Here is a 27,036-nt window from a genome sequence, read left to right on the forward strand (position 1 = left end):
TTTTGATTACCGCAGCCCCATTTGGGACTGTTTGAGTGGTTACTTGAGTGATAAGCTCCAAAAATTACAGAATCGTGCAGCCAGAGTTATTACTAAATCACCCTTTGTTTCGAGCTCAAACCACCTTCTCTCCACCCTCAGCTGGGAGAGGCTATCTCTTCGACGAAAGAAACAAAAAGCCTTAATGATGTGTAAAACCAGGAATGACTTTGCTCCGGAATATCTACAAAGTCTTTTCTCTCAGCGTCACTCTGCTTACAACTTAAGAAACTCTGAGGGAAGGCTGACCCTGTCCAAACCAAGCACCAATTATTTCAAACGAAGCTTCTCTTACTGCAGGGCCATGTTATGGAATAACTTGCCCCAAAACTTAAAAAATGCTGCATCCGTTGAGTATTTTAAGCGAAATATCAAGAAGGTAGCTGATATATCGGATCCCACACGACAATCATGTAAAGCAGTTGTAATTAGTTTTAGTTTTTAACTTAAGCTTAACTGATGATTTCCCATGTTTAAATAAAGATTTACATACATACATACATACATACATACATACATACATACATACATACATACATACATACATACATACATACATACATACATACATACATACATACATACATACATACATGTCGTAAATGTTCATAAGTAAATGAGCCCTGGGCCCTCAACAACACACCAACATAGCGTCTCCGTCCGTACAAAGCTCTATAAAAGCATTTCTCCGAATTTTTCTTATATGAAAAAATTGCACGGACCTGAATCTCAGTGAGTCTTTATCTGCTGAACGGTTTTGGTTTTTGTTTTCGATGGCGTGACAGTGAAAACCAGCAATAAAGTAGAGTTCTCCTCGTGGAAAAGTGGAAAACAGTTCGAAATTGGAGTGAAACAGATATAGCATAATGCCTGAGACCCGAGGCCTTCCGCTCTATTTCCTCCTACTACCACGAACACTGCCAACACCACCATCACCATCTTTCACTGTTTTTCCTCTACCACCACATTATTTTCCGTCCACCACTACTGTTAACACCAGCACCAAATTTTTATTGTCCTTATCGTCACATTACTCACATTATTTCTTACTTTCTCTCCACCATCCCACTTTTCAATTGTTTTCCCTCCACCACCACTTCTACCACCACCACTACCAACGCCACCAAATTTCTATTGTCCTCATCACGTATTTGTATTGTTTTCCCTCCACTACAACACCACCATCACATTACTATTGTAGTTTCTCTTCACCACCACCACAATTCCATTATTTTCCCTCCACCACCCATTTACCAACCTCTAAGCCCTTCCAGTAGTTCTTGTTTTAGTCTGCTGTAGCTTGCCATTTTTTAGGCGTAAAGCAAAACAACTAGAAGGGCTAATAGAAGACGAGGAAACGGGAGGGAAAACAATAAATACGAGGAGATCGAGGAGAAGGAGGAGGAGGAGGAGGAGGAGAAAGGGGAGGAGGAGTAGAGATGTGGAAATATGGTGATTGCGGTGGTGGCAATCGTGATGGACTAAGAGGGTTAATACAGTGAAACCCAGTATTCAAGGGGATATTTAAGAGTCTAACACGACGCCTCGTCTTATATGATTATTTTTTTGTAATTTTTACAGTCGAGCTAGTATTACAGCGAAGATGGCGCTGCCTTTGACCCATTTTTTAAGAAATTCGAACCAATCAATTCAAAACCAGTCAAAATGCAAGGTTTCGCAGGCAGAGTCGTGCAGCCTCAAAAGGAGTTGAAATCAAAATCTTTCGTTTGCTTGACTCCGCCCTTAAAACACTTTGAACTTTTATTGGTTCTGAATCAAATATGGCAAAACTTCTTGCAAGGCATGTGGAAAAGATTTCATGTTTGTCGTGTGGCAACGTGTTCCTATCGTGTTCTCTCTTATCAGCATGATGTTCGTCTCATGTAAAGTTCGACGGTTAACCGTAACTTAATGGTAAGTCTTCTTTTTTTAAGATGTCAAGCGATTCGCCGCAAGGGAAAGTAAAGCATAATGAGCTTTTGAACATTATTCGACAGCCCAAGAGTTGACCTTCAAAAACACGGCCCCATTTGTTTTAGTTGAAAGCCATTTCCATCCTAGTTACAGCCATTTTTCATCGCTGCTCGTCGTTAGGGACGTTCGGTGAGAGAAACTAGGAGCAAGAGACACTTATGAAGTGAAACCTGCATCAGGATCAGGCCGACTCCACATAAGGCGTACGTGCACATCCTGTATTAAGCGAAAAGAAGCGTCAGTTAATTTCTTAAGTTTAACTCCCCATATTCGTAAGAATCAACCGAATTAAACGGATACCTCTATTAAGCGCACATTAGGCAGGCCCGGGCCCGTGAGAGTATATGCTTAATAAGGTTTCACTGTCCTTTGAGCAGACTAGTAAAGTAATTTTAAGCATACCCGAACAATTATTTTGAGATTTCATTTGAGCCGTCCGTATTTTGAACTTTCAAAGCAATTACCACAAATCGCGACACTTCTCCTTTCGGAACGGTCACTGTACCTCACGAAGTCATGTGCCCATAGCTACGACATGCTGTGTTACGCTCTATATTTTAACTGTTTTTGAAATTGAATCCCCCACCAAATTTATCTCGGTCTGATAACGGCCAACTCTCGATTTCCAAACAGTAAAACAATAGTCAGTGCGAGCCTCTCGTACAGAGAAGCCTACAGAGAATAAGGGGAAATGGCAGAGAATTTCAGCGGGTTTACATAACCTCTCTCACCGCAGCAGACGGGCCTGGGCTAAAAGCAACATTAGTTGCGATTGTCAGAGAGCAGGGAGTTTCAAGGAGGCGTAGCGGTGCTCTGCCTCTGAAGCTTTTTTTATAATATGACAACATTCAAATCTTGCTGTTATATCTGAGACAAATTTAAAGTGCTACTACGATCAAATCTTTGACTACCATTTTTTTTCGCTAGATTGGCAGTTTAGTACTTGAAGTACATGGTGTGCAAGTTAAGGCTTCATACGATTAAGGAAAGTGGTATTTTTTGGCGCTCAAAAACCATTAATTTTCGTCCGCCATTAAAACGCTATGTTCCTGTGGCCTGGTTACCAAGAACACAAGGCAATTGCTTTGTGACGTCATTTACTTAACGCAGTACACACAGTATGACAATTTTCTGCCAAGAACCCTGCTCAACAATGTTCCCTTTCCTCCCACTTCGATGCGTTCTTGTTTACGAAGACTCTTTCGATCTTACTACATTAGGCTCCGTATGTGTGCAGCAACCGCTTCAATCGATAGAATTGAGCTGCACGCGAGTCTGACCAACTGAATGTCAGATTCGAGGAATAGCTTTGTTTCCAGCTGACAGTTTCGCTGTTTTCTCGGTTTGATAACTTCGAAGAGTGCTGCAATAGCATTTACGGGGCTTTCAACGCAAACCAGTGGCGGAAAATTAAACTTGGATCGTTTGCTAGCATATGGAAGAAAGATCAATCGACAGATCTTGAATCCGGAAAGAAATCTTCGCATAAAGAGGGAGCGCATGGAGGTAAGCTTACAGTTCGCAAAACTTGCAGTGAATGTCCCCAACGCAAAGTTTATTTATATCGCCCGTGGTGATTTTTGCTTTTACTACTGGCAAAGTCATCGAAGATAAATTTTTTCTTAGACCTTTCTTCGCGCTGGAACGCGACGACAACGAAACTTTTAGGAAACTTTCAAAAAGATTTGCCCTGAGGCAACAGATCACAGAGAGCCCTCTAGTTTTGTAAACACTATTATCGCTCACACCTTGCTCTTGTAGTGTACTATTTTTTCTGTTACCACTATTAACATTCCTTTGAGCTTTTATAAAAAGCTTTAAAGCTCTATTTGTAAATTTTTATTATAAAGTATTAAAATCTATCAGGATCATGGTGCAATCTGAATGGTATGATATTTTAATATACAGTAAATTCCTTAGTATTTCCAACATGCTGATCGCTATAACCTTCACTAAACAAATTAAAGGTATGCTTTTGTCAATTTTAGTATTCCCAAAACTTAGAGCCTGATTTAAACTGCACAGACACATTGTCAGTTCAAACCACAAGCTAAAGCAAGAGAGCCCGCACAAGTTTATTCCAAAAACTGTTTTTGCAATTTTGTAAAATACAGCAAGAATTATTACCATTTACTGATGTGGTCTTTAAAATAAAATTGTGATCCTATCTTGAATGTTGTGTATTGTTATTCTTTTGAGTGAATAACGAAAAGTTTTGCAATCTCGCATTGAATACTTATAATAATTATAATTATCGTATATCATAATTTGAGATGTAAACTCCAACACACTCATGCACTGAATCACTGAAGTGATGTGACTGACAAATTGCAAGTTAAAAATGAATAATCACCAAGGCTTGGTCACTGAAATATTTACTGCAACTGAGGGTTATGTACATGTATGAGATAGTTCCATGGCCCCTGCTCATCACTACTGCTTTATGTTTCACTACTCGAGGTTGTGCTCTACCAGCACCCAGTTGGCCCGTGGTAGTTAACTATTGTTCCGGGGCAACTAGGAAATTTTTTCATAGAAATCATGTGCTGTGCACCCAGGATTTCACGGGTCCGGAGCACTGGGCTCCTTTCAATTTTTCTTAGAGCACAGCCTTGCTACTTCAAAAAACCTTGGTGTATCTTTTAATATGGGATAGACTAATGTTATTCCTATAAATAAGGAAGCTTCATGGCCCCTTACCACATACAAAGGCACTGTCCACCCTACTGTAACAATTGATCTGCACACTTGTTGATCACAAGATAAATGTGAGGCCCCAGCTAAGAACCTGGAGGACAAGTTAAGGTCTTACGTACCGTGTGCAATATACAAATCCATTATTTTTTAGTCATACCAGTGATTACAATAAACAAGCCAAGGGCTGTAATACTGTTTAAAGGCTGCAATTTTATTGTTCTTTGTTGCCTGATTTAGCATAGTCTATTTTGAGGGGGTTATCTAACCTGAGCCAAGCTAGGGCAGGGCCCACGCAGGACAAAGGGGCTTCCCCACTTTTTGAAAAATAAATAAATAAAATTAAGTACAGTGGAACCTTGATATAACGAAGGGCCAAGGGACTGGCAAAATATGTTTATTATAACGAGGTTTGTTAACTTTTATCGAGGTTCTTTTTCATATTGCCTTATATTTTACTATCACTGGAGTAAAAAAAATAGTTTGTTAGACCGAGGACTTAGTTATAGAGGTTCCATTGTAATATACATTTTCATATGAATAGTATCTTTGTCGGAATAAGAATCTTCCAGCATCTAAATTTATTATTGGTCTGTTTTGATACCATCAGTGTGATGCGTGGTAAGCCTTTAAAAAGTCAATCGTCCTAGATTTCTGCATTTTCAAACCAGTAAAGCTATGTAGCATTTGCAATAATGCGGAATAGTCTTTTTTGATGAAGGTTCTTGATTAAATCTGAAGACTACTCCGTGAACTACGGTTTCTTAAAACGAATTATATCAGCTGATGATGTGGTCTCTGGTACATTTCAATGACATGCTAGACAAAATGAAGGCATTACAGGAACCTACAGTGTAATATCATGATCTGCAAACTTCTAGTGGTGGATTCAGCATGTGCAATCACGCTCAGCAGGAGAAAGGTACTTTTCAGCGGCTTGAAATTTATGAACATGACTCTGCTCAACAATGACTCAAGAAAGGTTCAGTAATCTGGCAGTTCTAAACAGCCACAAAGAGAGAACAGCCAAATTTGCTCCCCCCCCCCCCCCCCCCAACCTCAATGTAGGTGGTCACCAGTCCGCGCACGTTAAAAACTGCTTCCCAGGCCCTCTTAGGGGTTTGAACTCTTAAAAATGCTAGTTTCTAATAATATTTTACAATGGAAAAACCCAGCAAGAAAAACCCACAGAGCACAATCAAGGATGGGCCTCCATGATGAACATAATTTCCACTGTGTAACACTTCTTCCTAGAGGCAGTGAATTTACGGCACACTGTGTTATCAGCAGAATCGTGCAACCTAGTGATGTACTGAACCGTTTAGTTTTTCAATACATAAAGTTAGTTGCAAAATAATAATAATTTATTAATGCAGTGATAACCCAGTACTCTATGATCTACAGACACTCTCTTAATTAGACACCCATATATAACAGGCAGTTTTGTTTGTCCTGAGGAAAAGCATACATTTTTTCTTTAAAATTAACCGGCTTAGTACGCACAGTAGTTAATGTGGACAACAACCACTTTTCTGTGTTTCAAGTCAAAAATTCCTATATATTCTTAAGCCAGCTTTAAAGACACTGGTTACCCAGGCACTTTCTATTTTTCTTGTCACAATGATGTGCCAATTGTAGACATTGTACCAAGTTCACGGGTTAATAAGATTTTATAACCAAAACATCTGCAGCCAAATAGCATGACACATTTGACTTTGATACATCTTTCTTTCTTCCCCTGTTTGTAGTCCTTTGATAAATTTTCTGCCTCCTGCTCAACAAGTTTCACGTCCTTGGCTTTTTGCTACAGTCATTGTTCCTACCCTTCTTCCTCCTTGTTCCTTTATGCTATATATAAAATAAATCACGTGTCTGTCACCTTTTTCTAGAGAGCTAACTTAATATGGACACCCAGATAATATAGACATCATATCATGTCTGTATTAACCTTTCCACTGTATATATTTTCTTGTCTAGCCAAAGCTTCAAAGCTGGTCTCAGTAGAGCATCCAAAAAATGCACACCTGGGTTTGAATAATAAATAAATTAAAAAAAAAATGTCACATACAACAATTTCGTAAAGTTATCTATAAAAGTTATGGGAATACAAGGGGATATCATTGACAATAGTTGGATGAGGTGAAATCTCTGAATTTTTATTAGCGTTGCAATTTATAACTTGCAGTGATGAGCTGCAGTCAATCGATAGGGAAGGCATAGGCAGACACAGCCTTTGCAAAAAAACATGAGCTACAAACAATGTGACAGTCTTTAATGTCAGCACTGAAAATTATTAAATTGATATACCAAATCAAGAGCGAGCGATCCCCTTATTTATCTATTTGTATTGAAAATGAGTAAATTAACTTTTCTGACAAAGAGAACTTAACATTAGATCTAAAATCCTCAGCTCAGATACGTAACACTAAAGTAACAATTCAAGTTTCAATAATAAAGGACAGCAGTCCGTTTAAGATGGTAAAAAAAACACACATGCATATGACAACGAGCGGGCTGCTTTAGAACTGAAACTTAGCTGAACAGAAAACTGTACCCACTCTGATTTGCTGCGCCTGAAGAGCTATAAAGCAAAACTTTATCTACACTTGGATAAATGAGCACTCGAGAGTGGCTAGAAGGCAGGTGAAATTGGTGCGAACTCTCGATCGTCTTGCCTGTGTATTATTATTATAGCTAGTACGTATACAAATACACCCACCAGTAGTCCGAATCTCCGTCGGCAAAAACTGCATAAAATACGACTTGGTGAAGTGTGTTTTTTTCCTTCTCTGAGGCTAGCTGCCCTTAGTATTTGACTTTCTCATATTCAGTCGGTGCTGGTTCTACAGAGTCATCGTAATCTATGATTTCCTCCTTCACAATTCCAGAATCAGGCGAAGACGAGCGAAGCTTTGAGAATCGCTCGCTGTTTTCTCACGGTTCAGGTTTCTTTTCTTGGCGCGTTCAGAAAATGACGTCACAATCAGAGAATAATAGCTTTGTCACTGGAACATAAATTTGTAATGGCGGACTCGAAAAACCTACATTTTCAAGCTCAATATTTTCACTTAGAGGGCGCCAAAGTTCACTTTAATGACCGAAACAGGTACAGCCACTTCTGATAAGCTGAAAAGAAAGCGTTTTTGTAACAAACTTGATATTAAATTTTGATCGTAGTAGCACTTTAACACTAATACAAGATAAAAAAGACGCAAGCGACAGGAGTTTGTTTTGTTTTGGTTTTTTTTTGGCGAATCTATTTCAATTTCTTTCTCGCTCTCTTCTTTTTCCCCTTGCCTTTCTATTTTTAGCCAGTTTTGTTGCCCACATTATCTTCTTTCTTTCGCATGAAATTTTGGCTGGCTTTCTTTCCAACAAAGGGAGAAATTTTAATCTGTAAAGAGCAGTAGGTAAATAGCAAAATTAGCAGTGGATTTTTTCCCCAAACGTTGCTTGTTTTTTTTTTGTCTGTTAATCAGTCAGGATTAGTCAAAATTTGCTAAATGAGGTACCAGTGAAAATATCTATCCTCGCTGGTTTTGCTAATTACCACCTTAGTAGCTTAAACTGAAAGCTTAATGGTCCAGGAAGAATAATACGCATGGGTCCATAATTACCCAAAAGACGAAAAGTTAGAGTATATTGGCTATGAATTGTACGCTAGTTTATCGTGTTTTACGAATCGTCAGTCATTGTTAATGTTAACCTAATAAACAACAATAATTATCGTATTCAAATCAAGTTACTGACTCAAGCACAGCGAAATATTGTTCAACCCCTTGTAATGATCCATAATTAACCTTTCGTTGTCTACTGGTGTGTTTCCTGAATCTCTCAAAGTCGCTAAAGTAATTCCGGGTTTTAAGGCAGATGATCCAACACCTTTTAGTAACTACAAGCCAATATCAATTCTTCCAGCTTTTTCTAAACAGTTTGAGAAAGTCATGTGCAACCGACTGACTGAATCCTTGAACTTGCATAATATCTTATACTCGAAACAATTTGGATTCCGTAATAATCATTCGACTGCACTAGCTCAACAGAGAATGATTTAATCGATCTAATTAGCAACTTATCTTCAGCTATCGACAGAAATGAATCAACTTTAGGCATATTCTTAAATCTCTCTAAGGCGTTTGATACCATTAATCATAAACTATTGTGCCACAAACTGCAACACTATGGTATTCGGGACACTTCTTTGTCGTGGATCAAAAGCTATCTTGAGAATAGAACTCAGTTTGTCCAGTTTGCGTCCCATCAATCTTACTATAGGAAAATTTCGTGTGGCGTGCCACAGGGATCAATCCTTGGGCCTCTTCTGTTCATCATTTACATAAACGATCTTCTTAATGTCTCTAGCCTGACTCAATCTTTGCTGTTTGCTGATGATACAAATATATCTTGTTCCCATAGGAATACCAACCACTTGGTTTCCATTGCTAACAATGAACTTGCAAAACTAGTTACTTGGCTTAAGGTGATTCCCTGGTTTTGCACTGCACATCTGTTACTGCGCATAACAAGATGGCCTCCGTAAAAAAGAGCATGTGAAGTAACATTATTAAAATGAAGTTGACCTAAGAGAAACGCCATTGCAATTTTTGCTTGCGGTTGTTTCTTGCCGAGGTGAGACTCAATGTGGTGGGAATGTGCATAACGTAAGCAGTACGCGTGTTGCTGAGTTCGACTTCCTCACGAAGAACCTCGATAGTGGTTGTTTAATTTTGTGCTTATTCACTTTGATTTTCATTTAAACGCTTTCTTTATCACATTGTGTCCTAAATGTGATATCTCGATGTAAATTCTGTAAAAACGGATTTTTTAATACTTTCTTCCCCCTTTCGCATACATTCTATTTTGAAACTCGCCCCAGTCCTCTCTCAAAAATCAAGGAAAATGCATTTGGTGACCCCCATTTTTTATTTCATGATTTTAATAAGGACAGTGCTTCCTTTCGGTGAGAAAAAAGTTGGCACAAATCTATGTTCAGTTTTCTGGCAATTTTACTAAATTGTACGGATTGAGCTATCACGTGTCGAATAGCGCGGGTCCAATTCAATTCTACTTTGGAGCGTAAAGTAAAAACAAGGGCGTTAAAAGGCATTTTTCTGGTACGTAAGTGGATAAACAATACATTAGAGTCAAATTCTGTGCGATACCACATGCATCATTGAAAAAACCTTTCCTTTTTGTCTAGTTTTGGGCTGCGCGCGGTTTTTGTTAAAGGGTCCAAAATAGCCGTATTTGTCAGCATTGTGACGTCAAAAAGAGCACGGTGACCCCCACTTTTTATTACCTTTTTATCATCTTCTTGACTTGTTACATCAGTGTACCAAGTTTCATCTACAATCTATGTTAGGTTCTTTTACTAGGGAATCACCTTAAAGCCAAGACTAAAACGAATTTTATTGCAAAATCTCGCTATTATCTATCATCCAAATCGTTGCTGACCTTATATTACTCTCTAGTATATCCATACCTAACATACCGTAATGTTGCCTGGTCCTCTACCTATTGCTCTAACCTAAACTGTATTTACCTCTTGCAAAAGCGCATAGTGCGGCTTATATCAAAAGCTCACTATCTAGCAAATACTGCGCCATTATTTAGCAAACTTAAAGTCCTTGACATATATAGCATTAATTATTTTTCTGTTGCTACATTTATGTATTCCTATCATCATAATGTTTTGCCTAGTAGCTTTCGTAACCTCTTTTTAAGTGGTTACCAGGTTCACCATTATGAAACTCGACTAGCCTCTCAGTATATACCTCATTTTTGTAGAACTAGTTCAGTATCCTTTATCGAGGACCAACAATATGGAATTCTTTGCCAGTTACACTAACCAGCTCCTCTTCCATTTTTGTTTTTTAAAAAAATCTGGAAAATTATCTCATTAATAGTTGTTCTGTCGCTTAAGTTTTACGTTTTCTGCTCACTCCGCAATCAGGTAAGCCTTTGTAATATATCTTAAGAAAGCTATAAGCTCCCAGCTTCTTTAGGCTTCCTTGTCACAACAACTTATATTTTAACACCTCTTGTAACGTTTTATTTTTATTTAATGTGAGTGACTAAAAAAACAAATAAATGAAAATGAAATTGAAAGAGGTACAGGGACACGACCAGGTACTTCTGTAACGTTGATTTTTCTGCATTGCATGCCACTGAACTTTGATGCAAGAGACCTGGGCCGAGTTGTTCAAAGCTGGGTTAAGAAAACCCAGGGTTAGTTCGAAATTTGAATTCAGATATGAGAGCCTAACAAGCAAATTCAGTTTAATTCTTCTTGTCAACAATTTGATGATTGGCTACTCTGAAAAGAATAGAGAAAATTGTCCGAGAAAATGCTTTTGGTGAAAAGAAAAAGAGACCCCGGTTAAAAATTTAACCCTGGTTTAGCGCTAATCGACCTTCGAGCAACTGGGCCCAGTAATTAATTGATATTGTCAGTAGGGTGAATATGCGTAATCAGTTGCCAATGGAAAAGCACAATCTAGTTTATTTCTCTCTTCAAGATGTTCAAGACTGTACAGAGTTTGTAGCGCTTTCTATCAATAGTCACCAATTTTTATCTTCTGCATAAGAATAGCCATAAGGCTACGCATAGCCTCTCGTTGACGCCAAGTCCGCTGATTTTCTTCACAATTTCAGCTAAGGCGATTTTAAAGAAAGTTACTTTTATTTCTGAGTTCTAAAAGCAAGCAAGTACCCCCAGCAGATTCTCTGTTAGAACAAAACTGTTCAAGAACGAGACATCAGCTTCTATAATTAGCTTAAGACATCACCCCCTCGTTTGGGGACACAAGCCATTTTTTTGCTGGGCGACATAAGTTGAAGGTGATAATTTTGCAGTTGTTAGACGCGACACAAGACAGATCGAACTCCCTCTAGTGACTTCATCATCATTAATATCAACTTTGCATTGTTACGCTCTATCTTCAAATACTGTTTTGTCACGTGAATAAAAAGCCTATCCATCTATCTACACAATAAGATTAAGCGAGTTCAGAAAAGGGTATTACTTATTCTACTCCCAAATTCCCACTACAATGACGCTCTCTCGTTATGTACGATCAAGCAAAAACTCCAAGCACCATATTTTACAGACGAAACATCGAATTGACTCGGACTCTGCGACACGTATAACGTATTCTACAGTACTATTAACGTCTTACTTTAGAAAGCTGGTTTACTAACTTAGAACAAACGCCCCTGAATCGTAGCCAACAGTCACCAGCGCCGTATAAACGACTTATTGACGAGATCAAGCAAAACTAACGACGACAGAACGACTGGAGAACTGACAATTTGACTAACAATAGACGACTGTTTAACTGTGACAATAGATGGATCGAAACGCACCAATTACTGATTACGAATCTTCATAGCCAATAACATCACGGCTTAGCTGACAGACGACTAATAACATCGCAACGTAATTGATCAATCAGACCAATAACCAGAGTATAATACCATCAACTGACGTGATACAATTCACTTTGACTCTGAAGATGACTACCACACAGGTTGTCGAAACGTCAGTCACTGTCAACAATAACAGTCCTATTAGGACTACGTTCACCCGGACGATCAAACTCAACCTACTTTTCGTTGTCACAATGTCGTCACATTTCTTTTATTCTCGAAATGTCAGTCTTTGGCTTAATCGCGCAAGAGCAGTGTGTGATTAACAACATGATTATCTTAAACTTTTCATATTTGTTGAGGGAATGTTGGGAATGTGGCAATAACTAAGATAGTACGCGCGCTCTGATTGGCCGAGAGAGAGTATGTAAACATGCAACATGTCAGCAAGTCCACAGCAACAAACCTAGAGAGGGATCAGTGCAATTTTAAAACTCGTAGAAAAATATGAGAAAAAATGGAAATAGAACCGTTTTATTTCCATTTTTCTTTTGGTCCCTGAAGAAGGTTTGTTATCAAACCGAAATATTGGGCGGTTTGTTTACTTCTTCATCACCTTGCCGTAAGGATCAGTTTGCCGTTTCATATTTTTCTATATGTAAACATGGTTGTGACGTCAAGATGTTTTGCCTTTTGCGCGCTGATCACGCAAGTACGAATTTGAAAAAGTTTATGAGTTGAAAACTCGACAAGTTTACGTTATTTACCCATTCCCTCGTCGGCTGAAACTTGTAAAATCTTTACAAACATGCTTTGTCATTTTTTTTTCGCTTAAGCTGACATTTTAAGCGAGAAAGATCCGTATTTTGGAAAGCATCTTTTTTGCAAAGCAAGACTTCGCAACTGGTGAGAATTTTCTTTTAATCACTGCCATAACAAATAGTTTTGCGTTTTTTCTCGAGAAAGTTAATTTATAAAGCCAATAGAAAACTTTTTTCCTATATTTGCATAGCCTGATTTCTGACAAACGCGAGAGGGGTTGGGAGAATTCGAGACAGTTATGCAACTTAACTTAATGTCACTTAAGCGTCGGTCCGACTTTTTAAGGTACGTCTGTCATAAGCATCGACGACCACTAAACGTTAGTGAATGGTTTCCCGGCCGTAGAAAAGGCGTAGTAATCAAAATTTGCCTTACGTTTTCAGTTGGTAAAAAGTGTCCTCTGGAAATTTTCAAAGTGTAACTTAACAACACTACTCTTTCAAATGCCAATGGTTAAAGCTAGGGTTGGCTAACAAACAAACAAACCAGCGACCTTGACAAAACCTTAAGCACACACAGGCTGATAAACCATCCTAAAATATCGAATAACAGTATTAAAAAAAAATCGGGGGGGAGCGAGAAAAAAGGTGTCATGTCGCGTGCTCGACTTTAAGTCTCGTTTCCCGACACGGGGACCTACCATTTGAACCCGTGCTCGATGAAAGACGTTATTGATTCAAGGAAGCTCTACACCAGACAACCTTCTCAGCAGCGATAACAGGTTAGAATCAAGCTACGACTTATGTTCGCTCCATAATCGTATGTTTGAAAGATTGTTTGCAGTCCCTGAATTGCGATTAGAAAAATATAATTATAAATAAAGTAAAACAGAAGGACAAAACCTTCTAATTCTATTATGTTGTACCATTGCGCACTACAACCTTGGACAAGGCAAAGAATTATCGATAGCCGCTACAGTGTACAAATCTTTGGGTGGGACTTAGCAAGTTCTTCATTTTGTGATAACAGGTTAGAATTAAGCTACGACCGTATGGTGGTCCCATAATCATATATTTGAAAGATTTCTTGTAGCCCCTGAATAACGATTAGATAAATATAATTAGAAAGAAAGTAAGACAGAAGGATAAAAACCTTCTAATTCTTTTATGTTGCACCATTGCGCACTACAACCTTGGGCGAGGCCAAGAATTATCGATAGCCGCCACAGGAAAAAGGAAGAAACGGTGTACAAATCTTTGGGTCGGACTTAGAAGTTCATTTTGTGAGTGAAAATCTGTTATGGCGCCATTTTTTGAGGCTGAGTGTACACACGTGTTTTCTCGCCAAAAATGCTCTCCAGAACTTTCACCCCGAGGAAACATCAGTATTCGTACTTCCCCCGTGAGATCGCCGATTTACAGGCCAAACATAAAGCCTTGAAAAACTCGATAAAGCGCCAGCAGCGCAGTCGACTGGACGAACAAGACTAAAAGACGCAGAGAAGTTTAACTCTCTGTTTTTCGTAACGCAGTCTCGAATAGCTAACGGAATCTTTTACTGAATTCAATATTCTCGCAAGAAACAAAATGATCTATATCATAAGCTGAGAATCTATGTGGCAAATGATGTAGCAGTATCCTAAAGCACCACAGCTACTTTAAAACGGTGCGTTTGTAGATCTGCTCAAGTTAAACTACTAAGTAATCATCAGTTACTTTCTCCATCTCTCTTGCCTGATGGAAGAAAAAAAAATGTCACTTTGTATGGCTCCACATTTCACCTTGGTGTGAAACCCTAAAAGAAAGTTTTACTGACAATTAATCCGTGGAAAAACGCTTTAATTTAGACTAAATATAAAAAACGCTTTCATTTACTCTAAATATAAACCCCAAACCTCGAGCTTAAAAACATTCGACAGCAACCCAGGAAGCGTAGAAATAGAGCAGAGCTCAAATGGAAATTGTTCTAAACCAACTTAGATTTGTAATCAATGAGCTCATAATGGAGAATCCCAAAGCTTGTCCCTGTTCCTTTTGCACTTGATAGTCCTTTAGCAGCAAATAGGCCTCCATTTGAACCGACGGCTATAAGCATACTGTAATGTACCGAGAGAGATGATGCCTCGCTAAAATAGTTGTGATCGGGTGAGCTCTGAAACGTAGAAACAGATCTGAGTCTATTTATGTTCCAACTTCTCCGATGGACTGCTCTATTTCTGGCTGCGTTAGTCATCGACACCGCCAATGCAAACATGATTTTCAATTTACACATTTCGGACAGCTAAAGTTTCAAATCAGTTCACTTCTTCTTTGGCCTTTCAATTACGTAACTGCTTAAAGAAACAATGATACTTCATGCCGTACAAATTAAAGGCGGATTTTAAGACGTACAAGTAAATAAATCAGAAACGCAGAAAGGATCCTCCTCCAATATATGTCTTTACATTGATAAATGGCCACATCTTCGCATTTCTAAGACTCTCTTAAATGATCTTCCGTAGGTATGAAACTTTCCTTGCATTTGGAGCAAATTCATTCCGGGGAGTCGCAAATGGCTGCTGATTTCCAACTGCATAAACCAAGCGATTAGACGTTTAAAGTGCTCTTAGCTTGTAAAGCTCTTATTACAAATTATTTCCAACAGAATAGACTACTTTTCTTTCTCAGTCGATCAAAGGACTTAACTTTTGTCTGACTTTCTTGTCGTGCAAATATCAATCGAAATCAACGAGAAGGATGCTCTCAACTGAGGCAAGCCTCTTTAAAATTAAAGACCATGCTTTCAACAATGTAAATACTTCGCAGTAGGAGAAAAAGCTCGTAAAATTCTCGAAAGTATTGACCAAAGATATAAAGGTTAAGTCAGATTAAGTTGAATTTGCTAGTAAATAATATATCTTAATGATTTGCAGGGAAGGAGAAGTCTGAATCACCGCGAGCCATCAACAAAGATATGCAGCAATCAAAGTCAAGTCTCGATTTTTTTCTGTTTTTATTTTTCGAATGAAAATAAGCATTGCTCTCGCCAACAGATCAGTTCACATCACTTTCGCGACGCTAAAATATTAGATATGGCGTTATTTCAATATTAAATATGTGGGTTGAGTTTGTTGTTGGCTCTCTCCCTTCCCCGGGAGGTTATTCTACGGTTACTCCAATTTTCCAATCTCCCCAAGAACCAAAGCTTCCAAATAACACTTCGATCTGAAACGCTCGCTCACAGTTAAGCAACTTCTTAAGAACTCCTAAGTGTTTTGCGGGTAAGCACAGCCACTATATATTCATAGTTTTACAACTTACAGTTGGAGGTAATTTTTCCACAAAGAAGTGGACAGCCTTGTCCCTCATCATCAATTGCACGTCGCTGTCAGGGCCGTAATGCAGATAAAAACAAAAGCATGTACTGGTAGAATGTAATATATATACCGCAACAGGAATGCATAACTGAAGACGACAGAACCACAAGCTGAAATACGTCAGACGAAGGCAAAACTATAAGTCTCTTGAAAAACGAAAAACGCGAGTTCAGTCACTCTAAATGACACACGCACAGAACATCGACGCATGAAGGTGGCCAGTGAAAATCGGCATGTTCCTTTAAACCAAGTTATCTGTTATTGTACTTTGTCTAAGAGGAGATCTATATTGGCATTGGCGGAGATCTATGTCTGCTTTCAAATATTACAAATGAAAACCAGAGAAACCTGACTGTAGACAATGCGACAATGCGATGACATTTTATTCGGCCAGTAAACATCATCCCTAAACTGAAACGCCTTATGACAAGCTAAGAGCTAGGGACGAATTGAAAGTTGATCTCCACTCCATCCAAGATCCCTTGGATGCTCTTTCACAAATTTCTGTAGAGCGTTATAACGTACGAAATAAGTGATCGAGTTCCTGGTAATGAAAATGATCAGCCTCGTTGAAAGATTTGATATTGCGATCTTTTGCTTTCTGAGATGTGTGGGTTAAGAAACATGGAAGATTCCCTGAAGCCTTTCAAGACTCCAGCGAGCGATTCTTGGATTGAAGTTATGTCTGACTTTATGTCGTGAAAGCCAGTTTTCTTTCCTTCTTTTGGCTTCCCTGATGATGCAAATTCTGCTGATGCAAATCTGGCAAAATCACTTTTATCTGCTTCATACAGCATTTCCCTCGCAGAAGTCCATAGTTGATGTAACGAAGCCTTGGTGAAGAGAAACTCGTGAGGTATTTTAGAGTATTGAATCAGTTCACCTCAGGGGATTAGCTACATATAAAAAGACCTATATTGTCCTTGAAGAAATATTATAGGGCTATCCAAGCTTAAGTCTGAAACCTTGTAGGTTTGTATTGTTATTGCCATTACAGCTATTCACGGTAGTTTTGCCTTCCCCTAACATTTCAGTACGCAATGATAACAGGTAGGTTTTTTCCACGCACGCTTAGGAGGCTGATAATGAACACAAAGGCATCTTGGATTCATGTATAAAGACTACACAGATATCACAAACGGAGGGTCGAAGGGCTCAGAGAGTTTCCAGGTTATGGCTACACACAAGACTTGAAAAGAAATTCGAAATACGCTTATAACATGATACCCGCCGATTTGCTGTGTTGAAGACTTATCAGTCTTGAGCCAAACCATAGATAAGTTGCCTCCGTCACTCAAGCTTGTGCCAACGAGAAGTGTGTTCGCTCTATGTAGCTTCCACAAGCTACGACTCACCTTTGGTGAAAATCAATACCTGCTTTCAATTTTAAAACGAATGAATAAAAACGTGAATTGACCGTGCCTGCTCTCTGCTCAGCAAACTTATGACAAAATAATCACTACTGAGGCTTCAACAGAGCTTTGCAAATAGAGTCCCATTTATTGGGACTCCGATTTTGTTCCCTCTATTCATGGCCCGCTTGGGGAATCAAATCATTTTAGTTATCCATGAGCCATTTCAATTATCCTTGTGCTAAGAAGAGACGCATCTGCACCTTCGGCCCTCACTCTATTTATCATTTATGCCCTTTCGCGAATTCAGGAACGTGGAAAATAAGCATATGTTCCCCCAATTAAAAAACGAACCCTATTATTGATTTTTCCTGCAATAGTTGGCGACGGTTTAGTTAAATCTGATCTGACGAAAGACTATGATAAAAGGTCTCCTTCTAAAGGAGTAAAACGGTTAGTCTTAATGAAGTTTTACGCTATTACTCTTGTAGAGATTAAAGATTCATAATGGTCCCGTACTTCAAACTGTTAGCTTTGAACAGTGAAAATGGAAGACTTAAGCAACAAACTAAAGTTTCTTCGCAACGTGTGCGCTGCATGAAATAGGGTAGTGGCTTTCAAGCAGTCTAACCCTGGAGAAATTGTAAAACTTAAAACGCCTCTGAAGCATCGTTCCTACCCAAAATACGAGCAGAGAATCTAATGTGCAAAAATATTCGTGCAAAGGCTAGATGGAAGGAAAGAAGAATTTAAATGTGGAAACTGAAGAATAAACACAGTGAAAGACAAGCACTGGTGTCACGATTACAGCTATTGGCATCGTACGAAGAGAATTTCGCATTATGAACACATGGGGCACTCTGAGTTTACATGTTTTTACAGCTATTAGAGGTAACTATATGTCACGGGGCAGTTATTCTTGACCAAGCCCACGTTGTATGGCAAGATTAGAAGTCTTACAATAACCACATTTGCACCTAGTCTAAGAGCTAGGAGCAAATATATGGGTTAACCGAGGAAAGGGAAGCCAATTTAATAGGAGGAATGGCTATCAGACGAGATATATACCAACAGAAAATCGTGACATTTAATACTCTCAACAAATTGCTTATATTCTGAATCGTAGCCTTTTTTTGTCGACAAACTCGTGAACTATAACCACCGGCAAAAAAGAGCGTGTAGCCACAGTCCAAAGATCGATATCAGTTTATGTGCTTCTGCAACCGAGCGAAACTACTGATCGTTTAATCTATTACGTATGATCACGATCTTGGTTGAAGAGTTATGCTTCTTCTCTTGGCACGTGAAAAGATGACGTCCCTTTCCATCAAACAGTTGTCATGATAAAGAGTCATTGTAAAATAATGATTACAACCTTAGTATTCACCCACGCTTTGAGTTTTACAAATAGAGCGACACAAACGAGAAGAACTTATCCCAGCCACGCAAGTTCGTGTCGTCGAATTATTAAGATCTCGTGCCTAAGTGAGCCATGGCCAATTTCGAAGATGAATGTGTCTAATACGACTCATTGCCAATCAGGTCTAACTCTACTATACCCAAGCCCTAACCGCAATCAATGGTTACTTTACGTAAATGCCTAATAAAGTGCAAGACAAACTTGAGAAAAAATCTTCGAGGCTTTCATCGGAGTGAGAAGAATGACTTTCCACTTCAGTTCGTGCACTGAATAATGACAATCCACAATGCTCTTTGAGTGTTAAAATTCAATCAAACTCAAACTGGATTAAGGCCTCTAACTACTTGTTGTAATCTTGGTTCGACGTGACTCACAGCTCGGTCATAGCGTACAGAGCTCTACCGCATGATTGAGTGGATTGAAAAAAAAGCATATTCATTAAATAACATAGAAGCAAAGCTCACGAACGGACAACAAACTGAACTCAGTACAGTGTTGCTGACTCAATTTATACCTACTGCCTTCTATGGTAAAATAAATAACATTGAGCAAAAACGTGCACAGAATATTGTCCCAAAATTCATGGGTAAACAAATTATAATTTACAGTTTTACAATTTACAAATGGAGGTAGTTTTCCCATAAGCAGTGGACGGCCTTGGTCTTGTCCTCCATCATTGTCTGTTCACCGCTGTTGGGGCTGTAATGATATCCGGACATGTATGTCCTGGTAGAATGTAATATATACTTCAAAACGACGGAACCCCAAGCTAAAATACGTTAGATGAAGGTAAAACTAAAAAACGCTTGAAACACTAATAACGTGAGATCAGTCACACTAAATGACACACGCAATGGACATTAATGCCTTAGTCTCTCAAGGTGGCCAGAGACAATCATGTTCCTTTGTGGCAAGTTATCTGTTACTGCTTTATGTATAAACCATGATCATTGGCGGAGATCTATGTCTGCTTTCAAATTATACAATGACAAACAACCAAACCTGAATAGACTACGCAATGCCATCTTTGTTGGATAAGTTTATTCGGGGAGTAAACGCCTTGTTACTCCCTGAACTTAAAATACCTTATGTTGAGGAGAGAAGCGTTGAAAATTGATCGTCACTCTATCCAAGATCCCAATAATGATTTGTTTCTGTATAGTGTAATAACGTGCAAATTAAATGATCGAGTTCCTGGTAATGGAAATAATTACCCCCAATATTGCTGAAAGATTTGTTATTGCGATCATTTTGCTTAAATCTCATACAACGAAGGTTCTGAGATGTGCGAGTTAAGAAGCATTCAAGATTCCCTGAATCCTCCAGTAACTGTCCGTTCTAGATTCTTGGATCGAAGCTATGTCTGATTTTACGTCGTTCAAGCCAGTTTTCTTTATTTATGTGAAACATATTTGTGCGAAGGCTAGATGAAAGGAAAGAAGAATTTAAATGTCGAACTGAAGAATAAGCATAGTTAAAGACAAACATTGGTGTCACGATTACAGCTATTTGCACGGTACGAACATGATTTCGCATTAAGGACAAAGGCTCTTTAACGTTATGGAACCAGCAGAGGTAATTGAATGTAAAGAGGCGCTAATTCTGGTCCAAGGGGTCGATGGCAAGATTAGAAGTCTTACAATAACCATATTTACACCTTGTCCCCGAGGAGCAAATATTTGGGGTAACTGAGAAAGTCAATTTGATACAAAGACGAATGGCTATCAGACTGGTCATATACCACGTTGTGACAATAGAAAACACGCGAAATTACGTTCAGAAAATTGCTTAATATATTTTACGTCACAGCCTCAGTATCTTGTCAACTTATGATGAACAGTTGCGACACGTAGATATATATTTTTTAGCAACTAAGATGATTTGCAGTCTGTCTACTTTGAATTATGAACTACAGTGTAGCAGTAACTTGTATAAGCCACAGTTTACAGATTAGATTTGTGTCAGTCATGTGCTTTTGGTAACGAGTTCAGTTAAAGTGTTGATCTTATAATCTATTGCGTATGACGATCTTTTAATGTTTTGACATGAAGGCACGTTAAAAGATGACTTGCCTGTCCACCAAACACCTCTCACGATAAATATTTATATGGTAAAATAATGATTGCAAACTTATTATTCACCCACGTTTTGGGTCCTTGAAATAGAGCGACAAGAACGAGGAAAAATGAACTGATCTCAGCCCAAGCAAAGTCTTATCGATTAGAAAGATTTCGTGCATAAGATCCATGGCCAATATCTAAGACGAATTCGCCTTACATCACACGCTTTCTTTTCTTTGGGTCATTACCAACCGGCTCTCCCTCTACTAAAGATCTAACCATAATCGATCGCTTCCTTTATCACATTTCCCTGACTCATAGCTCGATCACTGAGTACACAGCTCAACTGTATGGTTGACTGACTGGTTGAAAAAATATATTGATTATAATAAATAAACACCCAAGCAAAGCATTCGAATGGGGAACAAACTGAACTACAGTGTCGCTGACACAAATAATACTTACTACTTATCTAGCTAAGCTTTCTACCGTCAATTAAATGGTAATACTGAATAAATTAACACTGAGCAAAACTATGCACAGGATATTGTCCCAAGATTGATGAAGAGTAAAAAAAACCCGTGTAACTCTCTCCTGACATTACGAAAATGTTAAAATCTAAGATGCCAGAGAGAAAACATTGTTCTCAGTCATAACAATACACAGGCCTAATACTAACGATTTATTGAGTACTATAACGAACTGTTTACAGCTATATCCGAGAAAAGTCCGCCCTCTGCTCTACAGCACCTAAAATCTTTGTTTCGTTTGAAATGAAACTCAGCAACTTGCTCACCAAGCTGAGAATTTTTTGGAATTAAAGGGAGGAGAAAATCTCTGCAGACTATATACCAAACGAAACCCGCCCCCTTGCACGATACGGCCTAAAACAACCCGTATCTTCAACTTCAACGAAGAAGACTATCAAATCAAATTGTTTCCCTGGGAGCAATTTTATACGTCCCGCATTTTGGCACGTTCGAAAACAAAACGTAACGCTGAAAAATCACCTTGTTTATTGCTTACTTAGCCGAAATAAATTCAGTTTTACGGTAATAAAAATGCTGTGGATTAACAACACAATGGTTCAGAACAATCTGTTTGTTCGTAATAAATTAAATGCAAAGAGTACGGAATTCTGTTGTGTAATTAAGCCCTTTGAGCACGTGCATGCTCAAAGGGGGTACATTATGCCGAATACGCAGACCGAATGAAATGGTATTGAGGATCTATGACCTGATGTCAGTAAACAAAGTGTTTCATATTTATGAACAAAATTTAAAAAAAATGTCAAGAGATGTAAAAAGAACTGTGCTAGCGCGAAGAATTCTAGCTGTTTACTTTCTGGCATTGTTTGTTTCTAATGGAGTCAAAACTTTTGAGTTACCAGTTTAAACCCATGTAGACATTTTTGTCAGGCAAGAGTAATTAGCCGTTATGTCTGCCCTTTGATCTCAAATGAATTTATAGCACAACATTCTATCGGGAGATATTCAGCGAAAATGAGACTGACGCAGAACATTTATATACTTTTAAAAGAACTACAAAACAAATTCTACTGTGCTGTAACATAAACATTCAAGCTAAGCGAAGTGGCATCACCTTTTCTATTTGAGTATTTTAGCAACTCAGAACAAACGAGGACAGCTCTCAAGAAGTAAGATTGAAATGGCTTTATAACAATGATCACTAAAAAGGATGGCGTCTTCTTCTATTATATCGCTGACTACTTTCGTTCAGAGCGCAAGCTCCAAATCGAACTGATCTTTCTTCTTCCCATGTTTCAAATGTTTCCCAACAATTATGCTCATATTTCGAGCTTGGGTAACCTGCGGTTTCTGACAAGCACCAAAAAATAAGCCAAGTAAACGGGGGGGGGGGGGGGGGGGGGGTGGTAACGGCAGGCAGATTCTCTATCAAATTAACAAAATATTTCCCAGATTCAAAAATTGGAATAATCGTAATGACTGTGTTTCGGTGGTGCTTGGAACAATATTTAAGTTTGTAAATATAATTGCGCAGCCTGATGTTTTACATATACATAAAATCAACTGATCCTGTCCCTTTCATCATTTAGTGAGTTACAAGGGTTGCCAATTCGTTCCGGTCCGATCCAAACTGGACATGCAGTTTAATAAATTCAGTTGGAAAGGTATTCGTTAGGATCCTATGTACCCTATTAAACAAATTAAACAATGCCAATATATGTCGAAAGAGATTTACCGGAACATTAGTAGTAGCTAGGCTCAAAAGTGGTTATTGTAGGACGCTTACATCGCTTCATCATTTGTAGCCCAGTGATCTTTTGCGACAGATTTTGAAATTTTGTGAAATAAGGGAAAATAAGATATTTCTGAGACAGAAAAAAAAACATCGTAAAGCACAAAAGTCAAGAGAGAAGTGCACGTTTTCACGTTGTGTTAGGCATGAAATATGGTAAAAACATGAATTTTAATTAAAAATACTCATAATACACTGAAGCTCTATCATTCGTACCCGTTAGGTATGTGGTACCTACCTGCACGGCTCAGTGGGAGGCTTCTAATGAATAAATAAACTGAACTTCAGCCTATCCAGGACTTAAAACCTGAAACTAGAGAAATGTACTGTAATCAGACGATGCGATAAAACAGCATAAATGTGCCAAATACAAATGGTGAAACGAGAACAGAATTTTTTCATGATGGATTCACTTAACGATGCCTAAGACTACCAGAATTCATTTCTTTCTTTCTTTCCTATTCAAATTTATTTATCCTCGTAATGAGCCTAATTTTGGCAAGAAAACGAAATTCTGCAGTATTTTGGTTAGGGCAGCGAAAATCGACCAGGCCGTATCATTATGCCGTAATTATCTGTTGTCTTTCGACTGAAGAAAAAAAACTGTGTGCTCTTCATCTACATTCAGCTTCATTTAAAACGTGCTAGACTTTCCAAAAAGGCCTTCGTCCTATTAAATATGGCCCACCTTTCGCGACTTTATCACTTGCTCGATCGCCTCCCGGTCTAAAAAGCTCTCTCCTAAAATGAAGCCTATCTACCATGCAACTCGTGAGGTCGAAGTCTTGTGGCAGGTATTAAAACGTGCTATAGTCTCAAAACGTGCTTTTGCAAACCAGAATAGTCATTCGGGGGGTGATGATGCGGGTATGTGTGGGGGAGGGATTGGTTACGTTTTTCGTTATGTCTGTTTTTTAACAACGATCGCAGTAAAAATAAAATTTAACAGAATAAAATGACTAAGACCAGTACGATTAATTACTCGGCGCAGTAAAGGAGAGAGGATTTGATATGCTTACTCTTGCAAGCCAGATAGCCCATTTAAGCTTTACTTTCAGTATCAAAAATCTCACTTCCGGTTAGACAATTTCCCTCTCTTCGTTTATGACAATCATATTAAATTAAGAAAATGTCGCAGAAACTGATATGGAACTAAGATGGAGCGGGGGGGGATACTTGACTGTATATGAGTGAACCGGAAATGGGTTAGACTTACGATTAGACAATACAGCTTCAGACGCGGACATTAGCATTCTGTATTTCTCTAACCATTTTCATGTAACCCATAGTTTAGGAAAGTCTTTATTAAAATGCTGACCTGTTAGGGAAAAAAGGACAGACTCGCAAACAAGTAGTAGAGCTCAAGACAGAGGGAGGTAAACGAGGTAAACATTGTTGTGAAAAGCTCTAACAGATCCCCTATCCCTACACTAGACTTTTAAAAGCCTTAAGTGCCAGTCATTTAAAAAAAGTTTAGCCAGTGTTTAACAAAACCTTGTTCTAACCCATTTTCAGTTTTCCTAACGCTTTTATCCTAAAACTATTTATCGTGAAAGGTTGCTTGAAGGCATCAGGCGTCAGGGGCACCCAACGACCGAATGATTCCAAATACGCCAGAAGTGTCTCAGATTGTTTTCTCTTTGCTTTAGAAGCCTGCTTGGTTAATTTGGAGTTGCCGTAAAAACTATTTATCTGTTCGGATGTCGTAGGGGAACTTTGGTTTTCACGAAAGTCTTAGGTGGCTTTTTCATCTCATCCGAAAGTGGTAGCTACCCTTATGGGTCCGGTCGAAAGTTGGAGGACATGACGGTAGCCTTGCTTTCATTAAAAATTTATTCGGGACGTTTTGTCTTTATACCGAAATTTTTAGGAGACCTTTTTATCGCAGTATCTTGGTATGTGAATAACAGACTCCGAAAATCGTAGTTAAGCTATTAGGAAACCTCCGAATATTTTAGACGAATGGAATGGTTATCCAGAAAGTTTTAGCTTTTCTCAAGCTTAAGAAATTCGAGGCAATGTTTACTCCTTCGAACAGTTATTTTACAGAAAAACGTCGCTGGGTGCCCCTGAGGCGTAGACTAGAAAAGCATATATCTTCTTAAAACAACCCGCTAAGGACGAGATCTGAAGGTCCGAAGATTTGACAAACGGCGGCCTAAGTTAGACTTCGTTAAAATAACCGACCCTATTAAAGTTTAGGGATAGGGAATCTGTCAGAGCATTTCAGTACAATGTTTACCTCGTTTACTTACCTCGTTTACTCGTTTACGGCCTCACTCCCGTGGTTGTCTCCCGCTTCCAAAGCGATATTTTTATCTTCCGCAAACATTGACCCAATAAGAATTCTGTACACGTGAGGTCGACCCCTTGTGGCAAGTCTAAAAACGTGCTTTCGCAAACGTAGCCTAGTCATTCAGGGGGGTGGGTTGTGTATGTGCGGGGATTGTTTACGTGCACAATGTGTGATTTAATAACAACAATCGAAGCAAAAATTCAACAGAAGACTAACATGCATGACTAATTAATAGACGCAGTAAAGGAGAGAGGATTAGATTAGCCCACTTTTAAAAGGGCTAGAGTATAGCTGTCCGTTCAGTTATCAAGGTCTCATTCCGGTTAGACTCTTTTCCCCTCTTTGTTTATGACAATCATTTTAAACCAAAAGGTCACAACTACGCAATCGAAAATTGATATGGAACTAAGATCGGGCGGGAGGAGGGGGGGGAACGGTGTTTGAATGTTTAAAAGTGAACGGGGAGTGGGTCAGGCTTGTGCTTAGACAATACAATTTCAGACGCGGTTCTTAGCTTTGAGGAAAGGAAATTCTTGCGGATAGAACGCAAACGAAGGAATGCATCTTTTTGCATTTCTTTGAGCATATAGGAACCTCGACATAACGAACCTCTATACAACGAGGTTTCTCACTATAACGAACAATTTTCTTTACTCCAATACAGTATACTGAATGGCCAAGGGACTGGCATAATTTGTTCGCTATAACGTGGTTTCGTTATATCGAGGTTCATTTCCATATTATAATAATCATAGTAATAATAATAATAATAATAATAATAATAATAATAATAATAATAATAATAATAATAATAATAATTACTTTAATTTAGTGTCAATGTATTTAGCTTACCAGTTAGCTAATAGGGGACACTTTCCTAAGTACTGGCACTAATCTATAATTAATGATTTTACCTAAAACCTAAAACCATATACAAATGTACACGACTGAGAATTTACACAGGTCACAGCAGTTACTATTACTATATAGATTTAGCCAGGGTTAAAAGCGAAGCTCTCGATAACATTTATAGTTTGCGCAAACAAAACATAAAATCGTGCAATTCTAAGCGGCGTAGGCAACGCCGGAGAACGGTGAAAAAAAAAGCAATAGGTCTAATTAGCGCAAAAGCAACTTTGCACGAGCAGCACACTTTTTTTTGTACATTTCTTTGCCGTTATTTTGCCTGGCTACAACGTGAAACTTCCAGAAACTTCCTAGTTACACGTTTTATGGAGGAAATGTAGAAGGTGTTCTTCTTCACTTTTTTTCCCACTGCCCTTCATTTTCACCTTGTTGGCCGCTAGCATTTCCCACTTTTTCACTACCACTACAAAATTTTCAAGTCTTCCAACAAAAAATGTCTTCTCTGTTTTTTATCTCTCGCTCTCTTTTCCGTTGAGCTTTGCTGGCCTGTCGCCTACTTTCTCTTTCTC

At 38.6% G+C, this 27,036-nt stretch overlaps 1 protein-coding gene and 2 long non-coding RNA genes across 5 annotated transcripts in view; 2 read left to right on the forward strand and 1 right to left on the reverse strand.

Moving 5' to 3' along the window:
• Positions 1-1,508: 1,508 nt before the first annotated feature.
• On the reverse strand, positions 1,509-25,614 carry LOC140932748 (uncharacterized). 3 transcript variants are annotated; one of them, XR_012165000.1, is made up of 3 exons: positions 25,560-25,614; positions 23,543-23,617; positions 1,509-2,229 (listed from the first exon to the last, which is right to left on the reverse strand). It is a non-coding gene; the product is annotated as an uncharacterized lncRNA (long non-coding RNA). The 3 variants fall into 3 exon arrangements; XR_012164999.1 differs by lacking the exon at positions 25,560-25,614 and adding an exon at positions 24,623-25,531; XR_012164998.1 differs by lacking the exon at positions 25,560-25,614 and adding an exon at positions 23,993-24,066.
• Positions 3,012-4,187, forward strand: LOC140934988 (uncharacterized). Its single transcript, XR_012165150.1, has 2 exons — positions 3,012-3,519; positions 4,002-4,187. It is a non-coding gene; the product is annotated as an uncharacterized lncRNA (long non-coding RNA).
• LOC140932747 (uncharacterized) overlaps positions 13,522-27,036 on the forward strand; it is a 39,790-nt gene continuing 26,275 nt past the window's right edge. The window contains exon 1 of the mRNA XM_073382257.1: positions 13,522-13,618. The gene's annotated coding sequence lies outside the window, so the exon portion shown is untranslated. The remainder of the gene's footprint in view (positions 13,619-27,036) is intronic.

Source organism: Porites lutea, chromosome 4 (assembly GCF_958299795.1).
Source record: "Porites lutea chromosome 4, jaPorLute2.1, whole genome shotgun sequence".
Lineage (NCBI taxonomy): Eukaryota > Metazoa > Cnidaria > Anthozoa > Scleractinia > Poritidae > Porites > Porites lutea.